Source organism: Wyeomyia smithii, chromosome 3 (genome assembly GCF_029784165.1).
Source record: "Wyeomyia smithii strain HCP4-BCI-WySm-NY-G18 chromosome 3, ASM2978416v1, whole genome shotgun sequence".
NCBI lineage: Eukaryota > Metazoa > Arthropoda > Insecta > Diptera > Culicidae > Wyeomyia > Wyeomyia smithii.
Window position 1 is genome coordinate 229026094 of NC_073696.1, and position 25430 is coordinate 229051523.

At 38.0% G+C, this 25430-nt stretch overlaps 2 non-coding genes across 2 annotated transcripts; both read right to left on the minus strand.

Moving 5' to 3' along the window:
* Nucleotides 1-8962: 8962 nt before the first annotated feature.
* Trnas-aga (transfer RNA serine (anticodon AGA)) lies at nucleotides 8963-9044 on the minus strand. Its single transcript has one exon. It is a non-coding gene; the product is annotated as a tRNA-Ser (tRNA).
* Nucleotides 9045-19434: 10390 nt separating this feature from the next.
* On the minus strand, nucleotides 19435-19516 carry Trnas-aga (transfer RNA serine (anticodon AGA)). Its single transcript has one exon. It is a non-coding gene; the product is annotated as a tRNA-Ser (tRNA).
* Between the last annotated feature and the right edge of the window lie 5914 nt (nucleotides 19517-25430).

A 25430-nucleotide genomic window follows, 5' to 3' on the forward strand; every position in this document is an offset into this window, starting at 1 on the left:
TGACTTAAAACTACTGAATTGTTACATTTGGCAATGATACTGGCTTAACTTTTATCCAACCGAATTTTATTTTTCATGAGAAGGGTATCGCGCCAACTCGACCAGATGTTGGCAGCACCCTCTAATAATTCAAAAAATCTTTGAGGGTTTAATCTACATGCATGTGGGAACTACCATTTGAAATTGGCTATTTTATCATACGGATATATCTAAATAATGACAAGAGATAGAGAAATGTTGTCAGGGGATGACTTCTCAGATTTTTTAATAGACAATTCAGTTGCCCAAACATCTTCTGAACAAAAAAAAGTAGGAACTCCCAAGAAAAAAAAAGTAATATACTGATTTGATTGGCCTCCGTTTCTACCTACATCAATTCTTAACGCTATAAAATACAGGTTGCTGAAAAACTTGTACATTCCGTGATCAAATTCGGGAGCAACAAAATTTTGTTTAGTCGAATTGATCATAGATATATATACTTCATGGTATGTGATTTGTCAATTAAGTGGTACACAGACTTGGTTTTCTCCTCCGGGCGACTGAAGAGCAAGGTGTATTTATCACTTGCACTACGCGGGAATCAAAGGACTCCGCGCGCGCGATTCATTTACTCTACACCTGACAAGCAACCGCTCACTCCTATTCTTTTTGCACGGGAAAAACGAATCGGTTACACATCAGCAAAAGAGAAGGCCGAAGTTTTACACCTGAAACCGAAGTTTTGCTCCTCAAAGCCGAACGATGGCACGCGGCGTCCGTCATATCATTGCCATGGCTAGTGTGATTGATTTTTAAGCCAAGTAATTTTTCCCAGCATTCAAAGAGACAAACAAATCAATATCTCAAGCATTTTTTCTGCCTGATGAGACGAGCCGACAGTAGCAAAATGACTCCGGAGATTTCCTGACCATAGCGCATCGGGCATAACATGTTGAGCGCAAATGCAACTGATGTTTGACAATAAATTTGAATATGAAAACTGGATACTGAACTCTAATTAGCAGTTTTTTTATAGCCTTTTGCAAACGACCGCAGCTTTTCTTTACCAGTTCTTGCATCCTTTATTTGTTCAAGATGTCCTTTCCTTGGATCCTCAGGTCAGTGTGACAATTTGATGGTATGGATAAAAAAAGTGACAGTAACTAAGGGGTAAGCACGTATGGTCCACGTTGTTAGATGCTTATCCACTGGAACAACAGTGAATATTCCTAATTGCTACTTATTCCAAACCCTTTTTCAAAATTTCAACCAGATAAAACTTATTTCTAGGATCTTATTTCTATTCTTATAAAGGCGAAACGAGTTAAAACTAAGTCTAAAACTAAAACTAGCATGTTCTTTTTTAATCAGCGGTTCGACTTGTTGTTCGATGAGCACTCTGTTGCTTTTCAAGTACCGTCAGCCAGGATCAGATTGTGCCAGTGGGGGTGAGATTGTGTCATACAACCCGTGACTTGGCGGCCATCTCTTTCGGCTCAGAAGACTAGTCTTTCTTGTTTAAATATTAGAGGAAACTTATTCAAGAAAGTTGGGTCTTGTGATCGCCACGAGATGGCTGACAAACAATGGGTTTGTATGGCACAATCTCACCCCCCACTGGCATAATCTTACCCCGGTTTACGGAACTCATAAATCGGCATCATTCATGTCTTGTTCCCTTGATCCAGTAAACCACAAACTGGAACATAGGTTTGTATTTCTCAGATCCTGAGAGTATCCAAAAGTAACGATCTGGCGCCACGGAATTCAGCATCACCAAAACCGCGTGCTCATTGCCATGATGGTTCATCAATCCACAAACGCAATGATTACTATCCGTGTGCCCAATTTGCAGTAGATGCCTAACCCGTAGTGGAAAGGAGAGATCTACCAGTTTAAAGGCGTATTCTGTCGAGAAAATTGTAAAAACTCACTGTAGGCAATTGGTCTATCATGAATATCATCGTTTGTTGCGCCCACCTGAGCCAAACTGTCCACCTTCTTATTGCCAGGAATGGAACAATGAAAAGGGATAAAACATTCTGATGTTCCCGTACGGATGGTGCTTTGAAATTTTCATCGATGAAGAGCCTGAATAGAACTGAGACTGTCCATGAAGATGGAATAATAATCCGTGGGCATTTTTTGCGACGTAGAATCTCTGTAATACTTTTGTTTCCTAGTCATTATCGCAAAAAAATCAACTACTCAACATGTGTGACTGAACCATTTTTTCCAATATAAAAGTAACATAGCGTTGGTTGTTAGTTTTCCCGTTTGATTTCATTCATCTACACGGTGCACCCGCCGTGTACTCGAGAAATAACACACGTGCACCTGCGAACTAATGCGTGTTCACGGCGTGCGAAGAAAATTCTCTTCGCACGAATCGAGTAGGCCGCTACTCGTGCGAGTCGACGGGTACACCTGGTGTAGAGAAATGCCAATTCTGGTGGTACATATGATAAAATTTAGTGGAAAAGGGTGTCACTTCACAATTTTACTGAGTATTGCCGAGCAATAAACGTGTTAAAAATGATTAAAATAAAAATGTGTTTAAAACCAAGGTAAAATGTCTTGAAAACCGGAGTACATACATCGAGGTAAAAAAAAACAAAACTTTTCGATGATTTTTATTGAGCTCTTGATAGAATCCCTTTACGCTTTTTCAATTAACTTCACTTTTTAATTCTATCATTTAGAATAATTTAGAACTGAAAAGTGAAGGAGATTGAATATGTAGTAAAAAAGCGATAACTTTTTTTCCATATAAAAACATCATTTCGGTAATTTTCTGTCAACAGAATAAGGTAAGTTTATCACAGGGTGCAAAGTCCCAGTAATAAAATTATGCCAAGGTACATTTCACGGAATCACTGTAGGCTCAACAGTGTAATGCTTTGATACTGCAATTTCATGGAGGCGCCTGGTCGTTTGGACACAAATTCGTTTAACTTCGTTGAACACGGAAAAGTTTTTGTTGGGAAAACTTGTTTTTTTTTCTGAATATGTAGTGACCATTTTGGCATGTTCAAAAGACTTTTAGGCCTCTCAACTGTTTTAAAGTTTAACTTCAAAGGGAAGCTTTTTTTGTACAATCAATTTATGTTTTTGAAAACTTTTTTTTCAGTGTTGTATTTCACATTCATTTGCTTCTGTATTCAACGAAAATGCCGATATACTTTTAAAATAACTTATCCCTTGAGAGCCAGTTTTTTTTTCAGTGGAGTCCAATCGCCGAGAATTGTTTCTCTGAGAATTCAGTAGATTTTTTTCAAAAGCTTGATCGCTAGTTAAGTAAAGAAATTGATTTATTTCGAGTTTTGAATGTTTGTCTTTTACCTCATACGCTAGTAGAGCATTGAACAAAACATTTACTCTAAAACTACGTTTTATGATTATCCTCAAAACAAATATACTAATCTTGCATTTACACGATTTTAAGCTACACTTTATCGGGTTCCTGCCACTTTGCACGAATCTGTACTACACCTTTTCCGGCTTGTGAACATCTAAAAATGGCAGATAAGATTAAAAAAAAAACATATTTGAAAATAGGAAAGTTTTGAAAACATACCGCTCAAAACGTGATTTCTCTCGGATTTCTGCGTAAATTCCGAAATCTGTATTGAAAAATTCATCAAAGGCTATAACTTTAACGAATATAGAAGCAAATGTGTGCCTTAAAGGATATTTGCCCGAATAACACTTTCTCAATACATTCTTTCCCATACATAAAAGTTTCCCGCAAACAACAATTTGATCCTTAAACAAAAATAAAAAAGGCCTCTCATTTTGGCATACGTGTCTCGCTTAATTTACACATCTCCAAGTGAATATTTTGCAATTCACAGAAATGTAGGCAATGGATTATGAAAGTAGTTTTTGCCTTCTGCGCAAACATTTACGAACTTGATATCGACAAATAATATAAGAACTAACGGAGCTTCGTGACAAATTCCAATTCGCGAATAACTGTTTTTTTTTTTACAAAGAAGACCAATGTAGAGTTTATAGCACTGCTAATAATAGAACTGCGGGATACAGCTGACACCCAGGCAAATCTCACAATAGATCAACGGTTCTGGTCGCAGTGAGGAAGTCCATATAGGAAAATAAATAGCATTGCAAAAATAACGCAAATGAATCCATCTCTATCTAAAACTAATAACTACTGAATTGTTGTGGAAAGCGATAAAGAAAGCAGTAGATCAGTTACAGGTCATAAATCGCTGCCACTTTCGATGGTGGGTCATCGATCTTGACGCGATATTTTTAAGTAAAATACATCATACTCCAACAAACCCTGCATCATCTCTACATAAAATCTATGTCAAAATTAGCAATACGCTAGAGCGTGTGAATCTAAACCAGCCAAATAACGCCTAGGTATTTCAATTTTCAACATTTTGCCATTGTTCCCCAAAACACAGAAAAAGAAGCTGAAGCAGAAAAGCTGTTTCTCGGAAAAAGGGTGCAATCGGGAAGGTTACATTCGGGAAACTAGAATTCAGGGAGATATTATACACCAGATGAACTGTATTTCGCGGAAACTTGACAGTTGGGAAAAGAGTTTTCAACGGTCAAGATTTTGGGTTTTGTAGAGAAATGTTATAGGTACAACTCACAACATTAAACAGTGAAAACCATGCTGTTGTTCTGGTCAGGCTTTCGAATACACCGACTCTTCTATAATTTTCCCCTGATGAAATAAAATGCCAGAGCGATCAAGTTAGCTGATGAAAATTTTGTAATCGTCGTTAGAGAATCCTGTTTTGTGGTCAATGTTTTACTGTGTGTGTTCAAAATGTTTCGTAATAACTAAACTAACTTTTTTGTATCGCTTCACTGCGGAAAAATAAGACAATGTATTAGTCTTTAGTATACCGAAAGATTTTTTCTCTTTGGGTTTAGTGACGAATATTTAAAAGTTCGCTGGTATATATAAAGCAGCAAGTTACAAGCCTAGTGCTGATATTCAGGCATCACAAATGCGAAATGAATCATTCACAGCATTTCGAGAGGATGTAAATTCCAGGTAATATCTTTCTTCCACCTTGTGAAAAGAGGGAAAGTCCAACAGAAGTATTGATTTTTTTTTACAGCGACATAAAATGTAAACTTACGATTAGGCTCGTTCTATTCTATTGAACAGCTATACAAACGACGGTTTTACACGAACGTGTGACGTAGGTCACACCGCTGGGGTCTCTTCCTATGTTCATCAAAATGACTATTTCGAAGCGTATTTCACGTTCATAAAACTCGCTGCTAGCGATCTGATGTACCGGTTTGCATTATTTGAACGATTTTGCCCATCGTAAAATCTTACTTCACTCCATCAGCCCCGACATTGAAGCGGTAACGGCCGTCCATCAGAGTCGGTTCGTGTTGGTCCCACCGATCGATCGCCGCCGCTGTCCGCTCACCTGTAACGCATCGTCAAGCGGTGGGCTGTGAAAACTTCATTAGGTAGGACTACATATTTGCTTGGCACATAACATACCTACATGCTGCTATAGCTGGCACAATATGGCCAAATGAAGTTTTCAAGGTGCGAGGCCGAAATGGCTGCGATATTAGATATGAAAATGTAAAATGACTGTTCATTTGCAATGCAATTAGAAGATGGCTTTTCCTTGGATTCATTTGACTTTTGCACTGCTTTAGTGTCCCCAACATGGCACCATTGCAGGCAGAGCTCCCTGCACTTGCAGCAGCAGCAGTCGGGCGAATTGAAGTTTTCTAAAGCCAGCGTATATTCACAGTACCTATCGGTTGCCTACCAGAGCTTTATGTAATCCGAAACCAAGCGCCGCCATGCTCTCCGTGCTCCGGTGCCTGATCTGCGCTGAAAGCGAGGCTGCAGCATTGGTGGCGGCGGTCGTCTATCGAAGCAGAGCTTTTCTCTGGCCGGTCGCCTTCCTCGCTACGCTCGCTGACCGACTCTGTCGTTCGCATGGTTCGCTCTGAGCTTAGCGATACGTAGGTAGAGCTATAGTTCGTGTAGCTCGTCAGCTTCCCTGTCTGCCTCTGCTGCCGCTGCCAGCTGCTACTCCTTTCCTGTTGTTTCATTGCACAGCAAAGCTTGCAAATGTCTGATGGCTTGCTACCTCTCCGTTGGATGGGTTCGGCTAGCCTAGCGGGGACCAGGGTGTCAGTGGGGGATCAGCCATAAAATGGTATTTTTTGCGCGTAAAATACAGGCCATCGTCGCTGCTGCTGTGTTCGCTGCTATCCCAACTGGCTCGAGCTGCTCGCATAGATTGGACGGTGCTTTATTGGATTTTAATTGAATGTACACATACGCATCATCTACCGATCTGCCGAAGCGATTGATAGATTTTAGTCCAGGCCGAGGCAAGCGGAAATGAAAGTTTTCACCAGCTACTAAAGCGCCGGAGATTTACATTTGTTGTCAGCGGACAGAACCGTTGCAGTGTTTATCGGCGAAATTTAACGTTTTGAGGGTCGCTCTTAATAAACGAGGGTTTTAAGAGGGGTGAGGATGCCAATAGACCGCAGGACTTCGTTTTTTTCTGACTTTTACATTTCAATACTGCCATCGATGACTATTCAAGAATTCATTATTGTTATTGCTGAAAAACAATGCAGATATATTCGAGTTTTTTTTTGGAAAAATGTTTTAGAAAAAATTGAGAGGCATGTGAAGGTTTTGTGATTATTTATCTATTAGCTATCGCAGCGGTTCTCAACTTGGGGTACGCGAAAGCCTCCAGGGGGTACGCGAATGTTTCTATGATGGTTCTCTAAAAAGGTGGGTGGGAGTATCAGCGAACTAAAACAAATTCCAATCAATTTTTCCGGAAAGCAACTTTAAATGTTCAGGATAATGTTCAAAAACCAAAGATCCCCAGACGTAATTTTATCCAAGGAAAGATTTATCCTTGGTGACAACCTCTGGTTTCTGGAAAACAGCTTAAAATAGCCGATCCCCCAATACAGGCACTATTTCGACATCCAAGATGGCGACTATCGGTATTTGAACAATTTAAAATGACTAAATATCACCCAATATGGGCATTTCCGTAATCGGAATAATGCACAGAAGCCAAAAAGTTATCCTACCGATCCTTTCAAGGTTAACAGATGATTTGCAGAGGATTATTTTACTAGTGTTAGATGAAGGTTATTTACATGGACATATTGATACAACATAGTGTGTTGTAATATTAGCGCCTATAATTTGAATGATTTTTAAAAAGAGATGTCCAGAATACTGTGCAGTGTCTAGAATTAGGTGCACGTGCAATCCTGGGTGCGAAAAAAACAATGATCTCGACGATTTGAATTTTTTATCATTTGAAACGGAATACTTGGAAATCAACAGATTGTATGGATAATGCAGTAGATAATGATCATTCAAAAGTAAGCCAACCAAAATTATATGAAGCCTTTAAAACCTCAAAATTTGTTCAAAATTATTGCTTCAAATAAAGTGTGATAAAATGCATACGACCTCAAAAAAATAACTACAGTCTCAAAACTTTCTTCACCCGTCGGAAAGACTCAATTTTTTAAGCGGAATGCGTGTGCAAAAATTTACGCATTTTCAGGGCATTCTGGATTGAAAGCGCTCACTCTGAAATTAAGGATCTGATTGACCCTGGATAGATAATCATATTTTGATATGCATAGAAGGATAATCATGCGTCACATTGACTTCCGACTTTTAAATAATTGAAAAAGCAAATATTTCTGCATACATTATCGATGAGTGGTCTTTACGGCGGTAACATATCAATAAATAACAAACACCAGAATTCACTCGCTGTTAGCGAGGAGTCCAATTGACGCAGACTTTTTTTCCAGGGTTAAAATGGTAGCAAAAACAATTGACCAATTGTAGATGCATGACTATTCTTCTAAAAAAATCAGTTGAAATTTCTTTTGATTTTTTGATACTTTTTTAGAAATAAAATTTATCATATTCGTTGGTGGAAAGTTTATCATGAATGTTAACATGAACCTACGTAAAAAAAATTCAATTATTTGTGCTTACCGAATAACTAATCTTTTTGGGAAAATCATATTCAATATAGGTTATGCGCTTTATTCGTTGCGAAAAATCTCATGCAAATGTTGTTACTATTGACAACAAATTAAAATAAAAAGAAATTCCATTTTCTAAAAGAAATCGCTATCTATTTTTGTCGGTTTAGCCTGTACGAGAACTGATATCAATAACGAAAATTTTATTTAAAATCTGTGAAATCGAGGTTCGCCTGCTTTAAACTATCAAATTATGATTTAGATTTTTCGAAAATTATTAAACTGCAAATAACTTTGCCATATCATGTCAAAACTTAATTCATGTTCAACTGGATCGATGATCGAAGGCTTCTTCCTAAACTTCATTGACTTTTCGCCACGTGGAAAAATTGTACTCAAATTAAAAACGCTTCGCACGCGTATGTTAGCATATAAAACCGTTTAAAGTTGTTTAAAAAGCGGCTTCGGTGTAAAAATCAATAAATTAAATTTTCAGAAATTTTGTCGAATAAAAATATGATTCCTTCAGAGTATATTTTGTTGAAAACATGCAATGTTTCGACTTTTTCTGCAATAAAATGATATATTGTATTCCCGGCCCTTTTTTGTTTACTCTTCTTGAGTCTTGATGCAAATGATAATCGAAAAGGAGTGGCCGCATCGGATACAATCAAACATCATAAGAATAATTGTGTTGTTGAACCTACAGTTGAACCTACAGAAAACAGTCCCTTTTAGGTTAACTGTAAAAAACGGGGTCCCAGAGAAATAGATGGAGGTAGGGATTGGTTAACCAAATAAACACGGAATACTACGGGGAAAGTGGGTTATAACACTATAAATGACCATGTGCTCTAGGAATTTTTAAATCCTTATTCCAAAGTGACACGTTTGAAAACATAATTAAAGTTGGGTTACATGATGTAAACTGAGAGAAACTGTTGCAGCAAAACAAAAAAAAATCCGTCGCAGTCGGTAGGATTCGAACCTACGCTCCCAGAGGGAATCTGATTTCTAGTCAGACGCCTTAACCGCTCGGCCACGACTGCTTCGTACAGACTGGAGGCAAATTGCGCTACTGGTGATTTAGGCTTACACAACAAGCAGAGCACATAGCACTATCGATAAATTTAGCACCACCGACTGAGCGAACGAGTGTGTTAGTGAGCTTATCAGTTTCCCCCTGTGTGTACTGTACGCTATGCGACGACACCTAGCACAGGCCCGAAGTAACTTGCCAAGCGGATGTGGGTTGGTATAGGTAGAGTGAATATTTCGATTTTTCAATGAAATTATGCTTTTCGCCTCCCACTTCCACTTCCCGTTTCTAATGTTCGATTCAATGTTCGGCTATGTAGCAAAAGCAAGTAAGACAGGCGAGTGTGCAGCAGGCAGAGAAACACAGTCTATTTTATGTATCTGCTGGCTATGATTTATATTTGCACGGATAGGCACGGGTCGGTTTTCGGCTATCAGCAGAGGGTGCTTTTTGGCTTTAGAGAGCACCGGAGAACCATAAGCCTTCCGACTGGGTCCGATTTGTTCCCGGAAAATATCAGATGAGAGCACCGAAACCACGAGACAACTTTTCAAACCAATGTCGAAGTTCAGCTCGAGTGGAAAACTTTTTCGACAAGTTTGCTCAAACCAGTGTCTATTTGACACATTTTAAGTACAATTATAAGATAGCAGAAGGACCTGTAAAACTCTTCAAAATGTACCTTTTAATTCAGGAAGTTCGAATAAATTGTGGACAACCAGAATATCAACACTAATATAGAAAAAAAATCATATCGACTGGTAAAGTTTCATCACACATGTGGTGCGGCATATGCGCTGCTACTGCTGGTACTCGTGCCTGATGAGGTGGTGGTGAAGTGGGACATGATGTGTGGCGTGACGACATAATCTACCATACCTACATACCTCGTACGAGGCTGATGCTCTCGGCGGTGCACTCAACCAGCTTTTGGTGCGGAAAAGCGAGCAGAATAAATAACAAGCCACCACCGGGCGCTTTAATAAACGCGCAGTTCAGCCATTGGATGAACCTAATTTCTATGGATGAGATTTTTTTGAGCTTTCTAAACTGACACTCGGCACTTGGGTAGGCCGAGGGAGGAAGAATGAGACCATGACCACTTGACGATAGTGTTGATTGTAGTAGAATTGATGGTTGTACATTTTGGATTAGTCGCGTTTTATCGAGTTTAAGGAAATTTAACTTGAGCAGGGGAGGTGTTTTATTGTAGGCGTATTGATTCAGTTTGCGTGATATTTCGGTATTTCCGCCAATGCTTCTGCGCTTATGATTTCGATTTATCACTCGCACCGTAATTTAGTTCGGAAGCATTTCATTTGAAAGTTAATTACATTTAGCTGCTTCAACATGCTAGCAGATAAACTTCGACATAACGTACCTGCGACAGAACGAACATCCGATATAATAATATTTAAGGTCCTTTGAATGACATTTAAGACATATTCTCAGCAATATAAGTTCCGTTGGTCATACTTGAAAGGGGTATCAAACTATCAAAGGCAAACATGAAATCAGAAATTTGAGTTTCTTTAAAACACACAGTAAAATTTGAAATTTGTAACATAACAGCAAAGAGATGGAAGGAGAATATAACCTAAATTGGTCAGAGTGCAAACAGACCAAAACAGGGAATGAACAATTACGCCACCACTTGAACGTAATGAAATTAATTTGAAACTAACAATACTCTTTCGTTGCTGGAAAAAATATGCGTATGATTGAAAACAGAATTTAAGGCTGTTTTTCAGAAACGTAGAAACTGGATACCGGAAGTCGTCATCGAATATCGTATAAAGTCGATCTCAGACCTCTGATAATGGTCCTAGAAATAGTCATATTGGATAGTAGGTATTTGATATCTTCGAGGTCTGAGATCGACTTTATACGACATTCACAATTTCTCTCAACAAAAAGCTTAACTTGTGCGAGAAATGTACTTTTTTCTCGACTACATGGAATATGGATAGTGAAAATGCTATAATATCTCGTTTAGAATTAGGTTTCAGATTATTTTTCGCTTATGCTGCTGATTCTGCTCGATCAGCTCTGCGGGAATAAACTTTTTCTACGCAGTAAAAGCAGATTGTGCTTGCCTCTGTTTTAAACACTCTGTGTTGCATAACTCTCAGTAAACTCGGCAATCGGTTCGTTTCAGTTCGTTGATAAATCCTTGCAATGAGTTGGTGAGTCCGAAACAAGTCGTGATACAGTTCGAAATATCCAGTATTCCATTCGTCATTGTTCGTGAGCTTTCATTTTTATCCGTAAACGGGAACAGACCGACATTAGGTTGAATGAATGATTATTACTAATTACGAGACCCAGAACCAGCGAATGTGCCACCAACAACTGACAGCTTATCATGGAACCAGTGCATAACTTAATTGAATGCTTCCCCACGAAAACTCGGCCATGCCCTTTGATCTCAGCTCCTGTTTGATCGTTGGGGAGATATTTTAGAACTATCTTTGTTTTTCTGGTTTTAAAGGTATAGTCTTTGCACACCCCACCTGGTGAATACTATAGTGAAGGATGATTTAAAATGCAATGAAAGGTAGCTTTGAAGAGCTTTAAGATTTGACAACCCCAACCATAAATTGTGAAGCGTCGTGATATTTTTTTGAGACTAGCATTTTTTGAGAAGCTCAAGCCATTTAGTGCTAGTTGTCTTTGGATTTGGAGAGACTACGAGTAAAGAGCCGTTCCTAAGCCACGTGGTCATAAAGAGGGGGACGGGGGGGGGGGGGGGGCTTTGTCAAAAGACCACGAAAGACCACACACGGATGTGGGGGGGGGGGGTGTTAACGGAATGACCACCGTGTTCTTTTTTCCTGACTTATAATTTGTTGCCACCATGTCAAGAATGAAGTTTTTGCATTTTAAAAATATAGAATGTACTAAAAGTTTTGAAACAAAATGTAAAATTTAAGCGAATTTTCGGTACATGACAAATGAAAATACCACCTGGTTAAAGTCGCAAGGAGGGGGGGGTTGGCCAAAAGACCACGATAGGCCACGCGGGGATAGGAGGGGGGCGGTTATAAAAAGTGATCAAAATAAGACCACGTGGTTTAGGAACGGCCCCTAAACAGTTACTTGTTGAAACGCAGATTCCGACCTCTGATTGGTCGTTTAGTGCTTACTTTTGCCAACACGGCGACAAAACAAAATATAAATGATGAATACCGAATTAACCGGGAATGCACGTTTTAGGCTATATGTATAATTCATTTCAAGACCAATCCGGTTCCATACGATGTTAGGTGCTGATCGTGGCAAAGAAAGGAAAGGGAAAATAGTACCGATGATCTCATGCCGAATTTCAATTTCTAGCACCAGTGTTCTCAAACACCCGTCTATCTGGCGGCTGTTTGGAAGATTTTGCTAGCTGCAGAAATACTAGAAATGGTAGAAAATTCTACCAGAGATAACGAGACAATTAGAATCATCGACGAATGACAATTCGAAATGATGATGAATTGAACAACCTTGTTGGTATTATTACAATTGTAAAATACAATGGCACCTTTTGGTTAATGTAATTGAAATAGTTGAGATATTTCTACCACTCGCCTAAACGTTGCTGGTTAAAGTCCTGCGACAAGTGTATATTGAATTCTCGCTTTTAAGAATCTGGTAGAATGAGCTAACATAAAAAAGAGCGTGGCCTATCAAACCATCACGAACTGAAAATTTACTTACTTACCTACTTACTTTTATCGACACCAGTACTAAAATGTTGTTTTTCCCCAGCCGCAGCTGCAGGATGCCTCACGCAACAGCAGTAATGCTGTTGCGGGGCTGAAAATGCTGAACTTTCGCTATCTACTACCATCCGACACGGGAGTTTGATGGTACTTTTTCTAAGCAGCAACACGATATGTAATTTTCGCACAATGAAACGTAAATTCTTATTTAGCTTTAAGACTCTGATAGAATGAGCTGACATAAAAGAGGTTTTTACCTTTCAAACCATCACGAACTTAGTCCCTGATGTTGCTTGTTGCATTCTGCAGCTTCGATTAGAGGAAAACAACTGGTGCCGGTAGAAGTACAACACATCGGGCTAGAGAGCTGATCTTTGGACATATTTTAATGCAACGGAACACCAAATTCAATTCTGTGCTAACGCTGGAAAATTCTGGGTCAAAACACAGGTACTTTTGAATACCAAAATTTGTTAAAGTGAAGAGTTAAAGTGAATTTCCGTTTTGGTTTCATAGTGCTCATATTTCAAACTAAGCTGCTTTTGACCTAGAATTACGTCTTACGGCAATATATATGTAGGAATACAAATTGACGAACGGAACCGAAAACATTGAAAGCATCACGAAAATTGTCCACTTTCGAATGCTTGAAACTCAGTTAGTTTCCAAAGCATTTTTTTCATTCTTACCACAATCCTTTGGCAAATTAGCTATGCGTCCACCAAGATGCGGAAAATTGTGATTTTGTGATGCTGTCTATTGCAAAATGTAGAGCTTTGTTGAGCTGGCAGAGCAGCAGCTGATTTTAGCGCAACAAGGATAATCAGGTGACTCATTCGATCGTAGCGTTCCACACGAACCAACCGGCGGCCCGCAGCACTGTAAAGCATTGCTGAACATGTCTGGATTTGTCGAGTCGCGTTTACCTTCAGCCTTTCCGGCCACTGCAAATAGCTGTGAGTGTGCCGGTAGCGTGTGTTATTATTGTTATGTCTTGTTTGCATGCTAGCTGTGTGTGTGCGGAGCGGAAAAAAACTAGAGTACTAGAATCATCTTTCAAGGCTACCAATCAAATAATAAAAAAAGAGAGTTGAAAGAGAATTATCACTGAAATTGATTAACCCCAATTATTCCCAATCCTTTTTTTTCGAAGTTATTTCTATTGTTAAAACAGCTTTTAACCCCGTTAACATTCAAGTTACCCATTCCCGGCGGGTGATGCCGTATGGTATCACATAACATCTAAACTTTGATTGAAGCTTAACAATTATAGTTGCCGGTTCGAACGACGGAACTATTTAATACGGTTAGAGAACAGATCGATCTACAATATGCAATACAGTTTGTGTCAATTGTGCATGTAGTTGCTGGGTAATATGGGTTTGAAGGTCATTTTGAGAGGTAAAATCTGATTTCTTTCCACCCGGAATGGGTTAAGGCAGACAATGTGTGCAGCAGGCGAAGCGAAAAATAAACGAACTGATAATATGATACAGATGTGGAAAAATATACCGCCTCCAGACAGGAATTAAACAGGCTGTCGTATAAAAAAACAAAATTAATCATCTTAAAAAGCATAACCTTTTATAATGAAAACTACGAAAGATAGAGATTTATGATGAAAATATAAATGATGAAGACAGTATACTTCATGCCCCTAACAACTCGCAAGCCTACCTACACATTTTACTAGAAAAATAATGCAAAATTTAGTTGGGGACAACCGTACAGAACGCATCAACGGGATAGGATCGCTCGTGCTATTATTTTTAGTCCTCATGGTGTACTTTTTGGTATGAGAACTGAAGAAAACTGGGTTTATGAGCATTTCTCGCTTGAAAATGCGCTTGGCACCAACTTTGAAAGCCCATATCTTTTAATGAAAAAATAACACCACCACGGAATTTTCAGGGTAGTTTGGAAATTTCGTCAAAAATACTTTCTTACTTTTTTCAGATTTGTCAGTGCCCCAGAACACAGATTTTCAACATATTGTTTTAAATAGTTACTAATGAAAAAATATTTTTTCTCCAAAAAAATATTTTCGTAAACTACAACTTAGGATGCATCTGCTGTGAAAATTTCATCAAATTCGATGCAATATTTTCAAAGCTGTCTGTTTAAAAACAATTTTGACCTAAATTTTAAATGACAATAACAACTTGTAAACTTACTCAAATTCAATAAAAATTGGAAAACCAACTTCCCGAGTGAAACTCTTGAATTTAATACTTATTTGGAAAAATTAGACATCGCGTTTCTAAGTGATCCGTTTCACGAATTCTGACCCAGATATATAATAGTGATCTTGTTTTTTTCTTAAAAATTTCTTTTTGTTTCACTGAATAGCTTCGCCGAAACATCTTACCAATCAAACTAACCGTTCTGGTTATTTTTTTTATGGTAAATTTTACCTGTTTTCTCGGTTCTTCATGATCAGACAACCTGTAACGTTTAGCTACCCTTTCACTGTTTTCGTTCAAAAAATTAAATTTCCAAAATATTTCATTTTGTATAGGCAATTTTATTTTTTTTTCTGTAAAAAAGTTTTTTTACGGTGTGTTTCTTTTTGGAGAGACAAAATTATGAGTTACAACTTTCCCAAAGACGTCACACCGACCTCGTGAAATCTCGTGAAATTGCTTAATATAATGAAATAGAAAAAGGAATTAAAAATAAGTTTAGACCCGACCCTTAGAACAATTTTTTTTAATAGCAAATAATTGTTCTAAAAATTTTCTAACTTCCCTGGGTTTTTCCACATAAAATTAAACAGGTTTTTCAGAGTTTTCTAAGCAGTACATACTCTGATTTTCAACGAAAAAAGTTATTTATTTCTTTTTTTGCTTAGTTTCGAACTAAATTTCAACTTTTTTTGCCATGATTCTTATAAGTGGCGGAAAAACGAAGAAATCGAAATAAATCGAAAAACAACACTGGTAAACACAGGCTTTACCCTAGAGCTCAAACTGGAATAAAATTTAAGATTCTATTTTTTTAAACATTCCTGTGAATTTTGTTGCACCCAGTGAAGATAACTTTTTCAAAGATTTAAATAAGTTTTCTCAAAGACCAACGTAGGAGCGACCAATGGTCAGTGGTGGGCACCGCTAACCAAAAATTTAGCGACGCCAATCGCTAACTTTTTCCAAGCTTTCTTCCCCTTAATCGAGAGATTGTAATACTGTCTTGCTTACTATGCATTGAGTGTTATGAAATATGGAAAATATAACATAGTTATTGATCAAAAAGAAAGTAAACAAAGAGAGTCTCTCGATGTTAGATAGGTCCTTTTGAAAAATTACGCGAGAAATACTGTTTAGAGCTATTTACAATAAGAGGTTCACAAAACGGTGTTCATACTTGATTTTGTAAAAACAAGGAGTAACAAAAGTTATTCAGCTTGCATTAAAAACAGATATTTTTAGGAATGTTTTTATAAAAAATCAAATATTATCTGAATCGAAAAAGTAGAACCGAAGTTGTCATAATTTCAAGTGAATTACAATTTACAAAAGTGCCAAAAGTGCCTTGGTGTGCCGAAAATTCAATCTACACCTTGAAGTTGTTCTTCAAAATGCTCCTGTGGCTTGTACGATAACTGGACTTCATTCTAGAGTAAAAAGACTGACTTGCACTTGTGTCGTAAAGGGGGAACTCTAGACAATGAAAACAATTGCACGTTGTTCGAATGAAACATAGGTATGTTCCAAAAGTAACTTTCTTAGTAGAGTATGCTCATCTTTCGAAGCAATTTACGTACGCCATCAGTAATTCACAGTTTTTCTAAGTAGTTCTATTGTCGCTTCTCTACAAAATTTAGCGAATTAGCGATTAGCGTTTCGAAGGCCAAAATTTTAGCGACGCTAACAGTTTCGCTCACCAGCTCAAAAATTAGCGAAATCGCTAAACCGCTAACTGAATATTAACGTCGCTAATTAGCGATTAGCGAATTAGCGGAACGGTGCCCACTACTACCAATGGTAAATAGTAAAATAGTTACCTAACGCAAATTGTTGAGGTAAGTTGAACAAAACAAACGTCTCGAATGCCAAACGTTTTTTCTGGTACAATAAATAAAATAAAAAAAAATAAAACTTTCTTGCTATTTGCCTATACTATTTTGCCACGAGTTTCTTGTTACAAACGATGTAACTTGCACACAATTTTTTATGAAAGCTATTCCTTTTTTTTCTTCTCAGTGTTATTTATATTTTGCCCTCCCCTTAGCACACTTTGCTAACCCTGGACATAAAAACTATTCCAATTTGTTATCAGCCTTTCTCTGTTCTATCAAAAATATTTGATTATTGGGAAAATCCAAAGATGACTAGTACAAGATACCTGACTTTCAGTTTTTAATACGTTTACGTGCCCACGACACCTTAACAACGGTTAGTGCTGCCATCTGGTGACTTAAATACGCATAAAACTGTGGTAATTAGCAAAATCGATTTATCGTGCATAGTTCTCCAGATGAAAATAAAAACTAGAGGACAGCACCGTATAAGGATGTCGAAAATCAGGCTGCATCGTGCATGGATATTGAAAATTAGATGGCAGGACCATACAAGGGTATTGAAAAAAAACTGCTTCAACTTTCGCCATCTTGCCGTCATTATCAATTTACCAGTATACAAATTACTTCGACTTTCGGTCACGCACAGCGACAATCATGTCCGATGCAACCTTCACGAGTCAGGTATCTTGTACTAGTCATCTTTGAAAAATCGTATTTTTTGTGCACTCGTAATTTTGAAACTGGGAATCCAAACAAAATGACGTGAACAACAAAAAAAGATTAAACATTACACTAGTCAACACAGGTTTTGTCCTAGTGCTCCGACTGAAAAAAAATTGAAAATTCATAGCATTTTAATCATTTCTCTGAATTTTATTGCTCAAAGCCGGCTCGGAAGTGCTTCAAAAGGACGCAGAGTAATTGCTCACCTGGTTCGTCGCTTCTACGTTTACTTACGGAAAAACTTCATTTGAGTCTCTGAAGACTTAACACACTACAGAACTGGCTAAAGAGCACCAAAACTCACAGGAACCAGCTTGAGCTCTATGGCAAATCTGTGTAGGCAACTAATCAACAAAAACGAAAAAATATGCCCTGGAGCTCAAACTCAAGATTAGAGCTTTTAAAACGTTCAATTTTGGTGCTCCTAACCCGCTTGGAAGTGCGTAAAGTCTTCAAAGACGAAAACGAAGTTTTCCCGTGAGCAAACACAGAAGCGATAAACCTGGCAAGCAAAAACTCTGCGATTTTTTTCCTCATCGGTTGAAAAGCTAAAAATGGGCATGGTCCTACAACGATGTGGCGAGAATTGTGGACAGATTGAGCTGCTTTTCCGCTGCACGTTGGTAATTTTACACTTTTCGTATTGTTGTTTACAGTCGTTATAATTTTTCTATGCCTAGTGCAGAACGTTCGATTGCGACACATTACGACAGGTACAATCGATACAGCTCATTCGGTACAGTTGATTTTTTCTGCAAAGTTCTTGAAAAAAAAATTGAAGTTGGGTTATTTACTGAGGAATGGGTTGAGAGTAAGGATGTTACGGATGTGATTTTTCAGACAGCTGCAGATGCGGATGCGATATCTGATTACGGATGCAGATGAAGATGCGGATGTCAATTTTCATGCGGATGTCCCGCATTCGCGGATCCGGATATCCGTAGCATCCCTTGTGTTTTTTCCCTATTTCACATGATAATTTTCCTCCTTAGTGCAAAAGTTATTTAAGCGAACAGTAAATACACCAAAGAAAATTTTTCTATTAAACTTTATGAACCGATATTTTTTTCGATATCCATGGTATGATGCGGATGCGGATGCGAATGCGGATGTCAATTTTCATGCGGATGTTCCGCATTTGCAGATGCGGAGGCGGATATTCGTAACATCCCTAGTTGAGAAAATGACGGAAGTGACACAACGTGTGAAGAAAAATTTTTGTATTGATTTTGTAGTCGAACTACTTGGAATTGTTAATGAAAGAAACAAAATATGAAACGTATTATGAGCGTTACTTCCTTGTCGTGTCGAAATTTGGTCCTACGCAGTTAGAAAAAAGTGACAAAATTCAAGTCAAATCGCATACAAAGAATTGCCTTCATCGCTTATGATACAAAATTCCACGCACATTTAAATATTGCAAATTTAAACACAAATATTTTTCAAACAAAATCGTGATTTACTTCAAAAGCAATTGAAATTTAAATAAGAAAACAACACTGGTCAACACAGGTGAGCACAGCTCTAACTGGAACGACATGAAAGATTATAATGAAGACTTAAATGAGTTTTTACGTAAACAAAACGTTGAAACGACGAACGCGGCGAGCAATTACTATGCGACGCGTTTTGATAATGGCTAGAGGCACAAAGTTTCACAGAAATGGTTTTAAGGTTCATTCTTTCTAGGGCAACTATTTTGAACGTTATGGCAGCACTTTTTTCGTTTCTGTCGACCAGTGTAATGTACGGGACGATAAAAATCGCTGGATTTGAAAAAAGTAAATTTGCTAATAAAATCAAGTTAAACGTGTCAAAAAAATCAAACATAAGCCATCATTTATTAGCTTAATAATTGGTTTAAAAAATAGGTATTATCAAAATGTAAAATCTTTATTTGTTCAAAGGTGTTGTTGGAACAGAGTCGCAGCAAAAAGTTTGATGATCGCAGTCGGTAGGATTCGAACCTACGCTCCCAGAGGGAATCTGATTTCTAGTCAGACGCCTTAACCGCTCGGCCACGACTGCTCTAGTGCTGGATGGATGCACAATTCTCATCTGCTCATCTGGCGGCGTCAAATATGCGAGAGACAGAGAGAGAGTGAAGAACGTGGCTGTAAATATAGATTGTATAACAGCGAAGTATATAATGTTGATCTTTTGTTCACAATCCAACAGTTTTACGCGTTTCATTATGCTCACCGTTTTTATTTCTTCTCAAACAACCTTCGCAAAGTATTATATCTTCCGATCCGAGGGGCTTTGCGGCAATCCATCGAAATTAGTGAGTGGATCATAACCGTCGCCAGACTGAAGATGGATTGCGAGTGATAAACTCTATGAATATTACTCGATTTTTTTTGCAGCAAATGCCACCGACGGTGGCCAAATTGTCGCAGCCTAATAATCAGTGGCCAGTAGCCTCCAACGGGTCACTCAATCTTGCCGTCATGTACAGTACATGCATATGCAGCATATTATAGCTTGTTGCTGTGCATCGGAAGAAAAGATAAAGATCTGACTTTGGCTGAACCAAACCGTACCGACCTGTTTGCAGAGAGGAAAATCTGCTGAAAGTTTTATGTTACGCTCGAGTACATCGCTTCAAAGCCTGGTTGGCTCTGTCTTTTCCCCTTCTTCCTCCCTTCCGCACTCTGTTGCCGAAGCGCGCGTGCTGGCTCTCGAACAGGAAACTACACAAGATTAAATTTGCCGTTTGACTTGAATCTGTTCCATGGCGCAGGTCGTCGTTCAGTTCAAACGCTCCGGTGCAGGAAGCTCTCAAACTGCATTGCACCGGGGCTACTGCTGCAGCTGTGTGCAGTTCTATGGTATTTTAAAGACGAGTAATTTACGAACGTAACAATTTACACGGATCGGTAAATGTAACATGAAATTGCGGGAGGCTAGAAAAACTATCCGTTTGTTCTGCCTTAGCTGTGTTGTGCACCCCCCAAAATTGTGGTTGGTTGGAATGATTTGTTAATTTGAATGTCATGTTTCGTAAATCTCTTTTGGTCGTTTCCTCCTCGGTGCCCTTTGTTTGTGTTGAAGTGTATTGCATTGGTGAAGATTATTAATTTGTTATTTCCATTGTTAAGCTAGTTTCAAGGATACACATAGTAGAAACTATGAAGAAAAAGAAACTCGTGATTTTTGATGGTTGGGGTTAAAATTCGAGTTTTTTGTTTGATTCAGTTGCGCGTATTGAAGAATGTAACGTAATTTTCTCAAGTTGATGGAGGCACATTTTAAGATGCCAGTAAAATCTTGTGAGTTTCGGGAATTTAGACAACTTTGCATACTGAAATCCCAAAAAATCTGAAAATTTGAATAATCTTTCCATACTTCATATTTGGTCAACATATCGTAAGTTCTGTTTCTAAAAAGCTTTCGAATAAAACAATTATAAGAAACTGTCGCCCGTTCCAAACAAGACATCAAGATTTTTTTCTCTAGATTTATCAAAATTATAAAACTCACTTTGCGTGAAATCCCTCGATTTACAAATTTTACCATATTAGCACACTACACCTAATTCATCTGTGTTTGACAACAAAGAATCAGATAAAACTTCGGCATCAAACATATTATCCGACAACTTTGAGTGCACCTTTAAGATGTACGCTTCCCCCGCCTGGAGTAATGGGGAGGCCTGAATGTGAGGAGAAATTTCGCTCATGGAACCTTTACGGTTTCTGACATCCAGACGCAAACTACAATAGAAGGTCGCAGTTGTTCCGGGTTCCGTTGCTACGATGTCCCAAGTTCTTATTTTTTCCGCTGCGAATATTGTTAGGAGACGAAAATTTGGTCGAACTGCCTTGAACCGAATTTCGTGCGCTACGAAAGGAATGGATTCAACGAACAAGAGAGTTGGACCGAATCCCATTTCCTATACAAGCGCATATAGCCGAACTGCGCGACAGGGTGCTGCAGTCCACAGCAGACACGACCTACAGCCGCCCGCGTCAGCAGCACCAGGGTGGGGGTGGTGTGGCAGTGACTTTGTTGTGTATCGAAAACGTAATGATGACGGGCAGACATCGAATGGCTGTGAAGCACGGGGTGGATATAGGAAATGGCTCGGCTCTAAAGTGACAACCTCTGTGTGCCTTCAAAGAAAACAAAACCGATAGAAAGAAGAAAAAAAGTAAGAAAAAATAACCAGGGCACATATATTGAAAACGACGACAGCGACTGGCAAACCAGAACATAGCATTTTTGATAAGAGCCCAGACGAAGGCGAAAAGACAGAGGCACCTCGCTGCCTATTCGAATTTGGGCCTAAGCGCAAATAATGCCGACACCCCGTGACCACCCACAGTACCCCCCTCACACCACAACCATTTTGACTACTTCTGTGCCTATGCTGTGTGTTCGGTAATGTTTACTTTACTTGACACGCAATAGGCTTGCTCAACACTGAAGCGATGTTGCATAATTCTTAAGATATCGATATAAATACGGACAGGTTACTGTCGCCGCCGCACTCCGATATCGGTGTAGTGGAAGAACGTCCAGTGAAAGAGTGATTGCTAAATTCGTTCGATGCTCGATTAGCATATCAACACCAACGATTACGATCAAGTTTCACATCCTGATTTATTTTCTTGTTTTAACATTTGATGGAATGTATTTATAATTTGGGCACACTAGCCTGAATTTTGACAGCTACTTGAAAATACAGCGCTTCCTTACAGTAAAAGATATTTTGAAGCCATTATTTGAATTGAAAACATCAATAACAGATGATAATCGAGCTTCTAATATCTAGCTGCTACCAAATTCAGGAACGATGCAAAATGTAATCTTGAATATTTTTCTACTCCTTTTCGATCAGGAGAACCAGGAGTGTACAGTCGATTTGAGACGCGGAAGTCAAACTAGATACGTAAAATTGAGCAAAACAGTAATTAGAGACGCGAACAGCTTATGGAACAAGGCTTTACATTCCTTTTTAGCTCTTCAGCAGTTCGTTCGTGGTTATCCTGTACTGTTTGAATCGTGCCATGAGACTATACTTTTTTAATCTAGAAGGAAAAACAAAAAATGCAAAACGCAAACGCAAGTTGGGAAATGTAAAATAGAGATATCAAATTCACATCATCCATATGAAAATTATTTTCAAAGGCAATTTAAAAAAAACCTTGCCTTCATTTATTGTCAGCAGAAAACTGTTTCATTTAAAACACCTCAAGACGTAGCTGACAAAATGGTGACATACCTGTAGAAAAAATAAAAAATAAACATCTTAATTTATTTCTAGCTTTTTTCAATTTTTTCTACTTTTAATATAAAATTGTGTTCATTTATTTTTCGTATGTTTTTAATTTTTTGCTTAACGTTTCTGTTACTTTATATTAACTTTGCATTAAATACGTGTGTCATTTTGGAATCATTTTTAGGTACTTTTCGTATTTTGGATGATTATTTTTGTATATTCATCATTTTCCAATGACAGTGTTGATACGTTATCTGTGATTTTTGAACGTTATTGCATAACTTCTTCTTTCTCGTATTGATAGCATTTATGTCTTATTCAATTCATAGGTTTTGTGCATACAGTTTAGATTCAATAATGTATTTTTTTCTTTTTGATTTTCACATTTATGTGTGGTTCCATCCTTCTATCAGGCTATTATAACATTTTGTTGGTGCAGATTTTGGAGTTGCTGTTGTATTTTATGTTAATTTTTTTACATCATTTGTATGGTAGTTTAATGCGTTTTCTGTAACATTTTCTAACTCAGAGTCATTCTAATCTTACATTAGATTCCGGTGAAACATTGTAACTTTTCGACTAAATATCAGTCATCAACCTGACAACCTTTTTTTCCACTTTTTTATTAATGTGGTATTCTCCCTATTTTTTTTAGATTATAGGGTGGAGAACATATTCTAAGCAGCTACAGAAACCGCCCTTGTGAAACAGAATACTGTGTGAACAACAGTATATCAATCTGTTCTTTATCGTTTTCTCTGTCAGAACTTGTTTTCAGATTGTAAAACTAAGTTAGCAAACTTTAACAATAATCAATTAAAGTTACCAATCGAGGGACACTATTCCAATCACCCCGAACCTATTTTAAGCAATTTCCATCTGTTTTGCAGGTGTTTTTTGCAGCACCTGAAGGGGCTCCTGAATGGTTGCAATATAGGTCAATTTGTTTCAAATGATGTTTGTTCACAGATTTCTTTGTGATTAACGGTACAGGTCGGACTCGATTATCCGGAGACTCGATTATCCGGGGGCTCGATTAACCGGGGCTCGATTATCCGGAGAAAATGGTTCGATTATCCGGAGTATTTTTTGTTTCTGTATTTCTATAACGTACTTTTGTCTTCTGGGTCATTGGGAGGTTCGGGGTTGTTCATAATTGTAGCGGTACAAACCCCGTTCCGCTTAGGCAGTTCGTTTTTGGCAGCTTTCTCTTCGTTCCTTCAACCAATTCTTACTCAATAATCTCCAAAATCAAGGTATTATGGTTTTTTGTTGCCACTAAGGACAACCGCTATTGGTAAACCGATTTCGGAAGTATGGTAGAAACATATTCCTGTAATATAATGGCCATGATAATTGCAGTACTTAGAACCACAAGCAGGCCTGTTCCGGTTCTGTTCTGGATACTCCTGGATTATTGAACCAAAACTCATCAAGCGAAATTAATAACGACTTGATATCCGCAAAGTAGTCCATATCGAGCGTCTAGGTCGTTGTAGGTCACTCAAGAAATGAAAAAAAACATGAGTGTTTGTTTTTACAGCTTCGAGATAATCAATATAACATAATTTATTATTGCGTATATATGTATAACAAACGCCGACAAACAGTCTAAAGACAATTTTAAATATTTTTTGTCGGCACATGCATTGTATACAATTTATTATAATAGAAAACTCACTGGTCTAGATGACAGACATTAAAAATTTAAATAGAAAAAAATGGTTCGATTATCCGGAAGGTTCGATTATCCGGAGCGAAATGTTTTTCAAAACTCCGGATAATCGAGTCCGACCTGCATTTCTTATATTCGTAAGACAGCCGGACAATCAAAGTTTTCGTTTCCATCATTGAAGTTGTCGATATTTATCAAAAAGCAGGAGTTTGAGGCCTGTTTTCTGCGACTGATTGAAATAGGCGCTACTGCTTAAGCCGTTCCTTACCCTAGTTTTTAATTTTTTTTACGAATTTAGGTTTAACCACCATTTCAAGTAAAGTTACCACTATTTCATAGTTGTATTTTTTCAACAATTTCTATGTCTTCACATAAACTACACTGGTCAACACAGGTTTTGCCCTAGCGTTCAAACTGGAAAAACGTCAACCATTTCTGTGATCTCTAGTGCCCCTAGCAAAGATAGAATTGCGTCAAAAGAGCGCAGAGTATTTACACGCCGGGTTCGTCGCTTTTACGTTTGCTTACGGGAAAACTTTATTCAAGTCTCGTGAGGCCTTACGCACTTCCGAGCTGGCTGAGGGCACCACAATTCACAGGAACGGTTGGAACGCTACAATTTTTCATTTTTATCCAGTTTGAGTTTCAGGATAAATTATTTGATGATTTTCATGTTGTTTTCATATTTCGAAATTTGTAGTCTTTTTGCTTCTTGGATTGCTATCTTTTTTTTATTTTGCAGGTTTTTTTACCAATTTCTTTATCTTTTTCGTATCAAATTGAAAATTTCATTGTTTCTCAATTAATCTAATGTTAATTTATGGTGAAAGGAACTACCTATTGAATTTTGCAATCATTTTTAAAATATAAGCAAATTTTGCGGATCTTTGTTCGGTTTGGAGTGAGCAGGATGGATGATCATGGGTTTGAATCTTAGTAAAATCAGGGCCATTCGATGTCAGAGACATGAGTTTATTCTAAGTCTCCCCGCCCTTCCTTATCATTAAACTTTAAATACCGTGACTAAACTTTTGACAAAATAA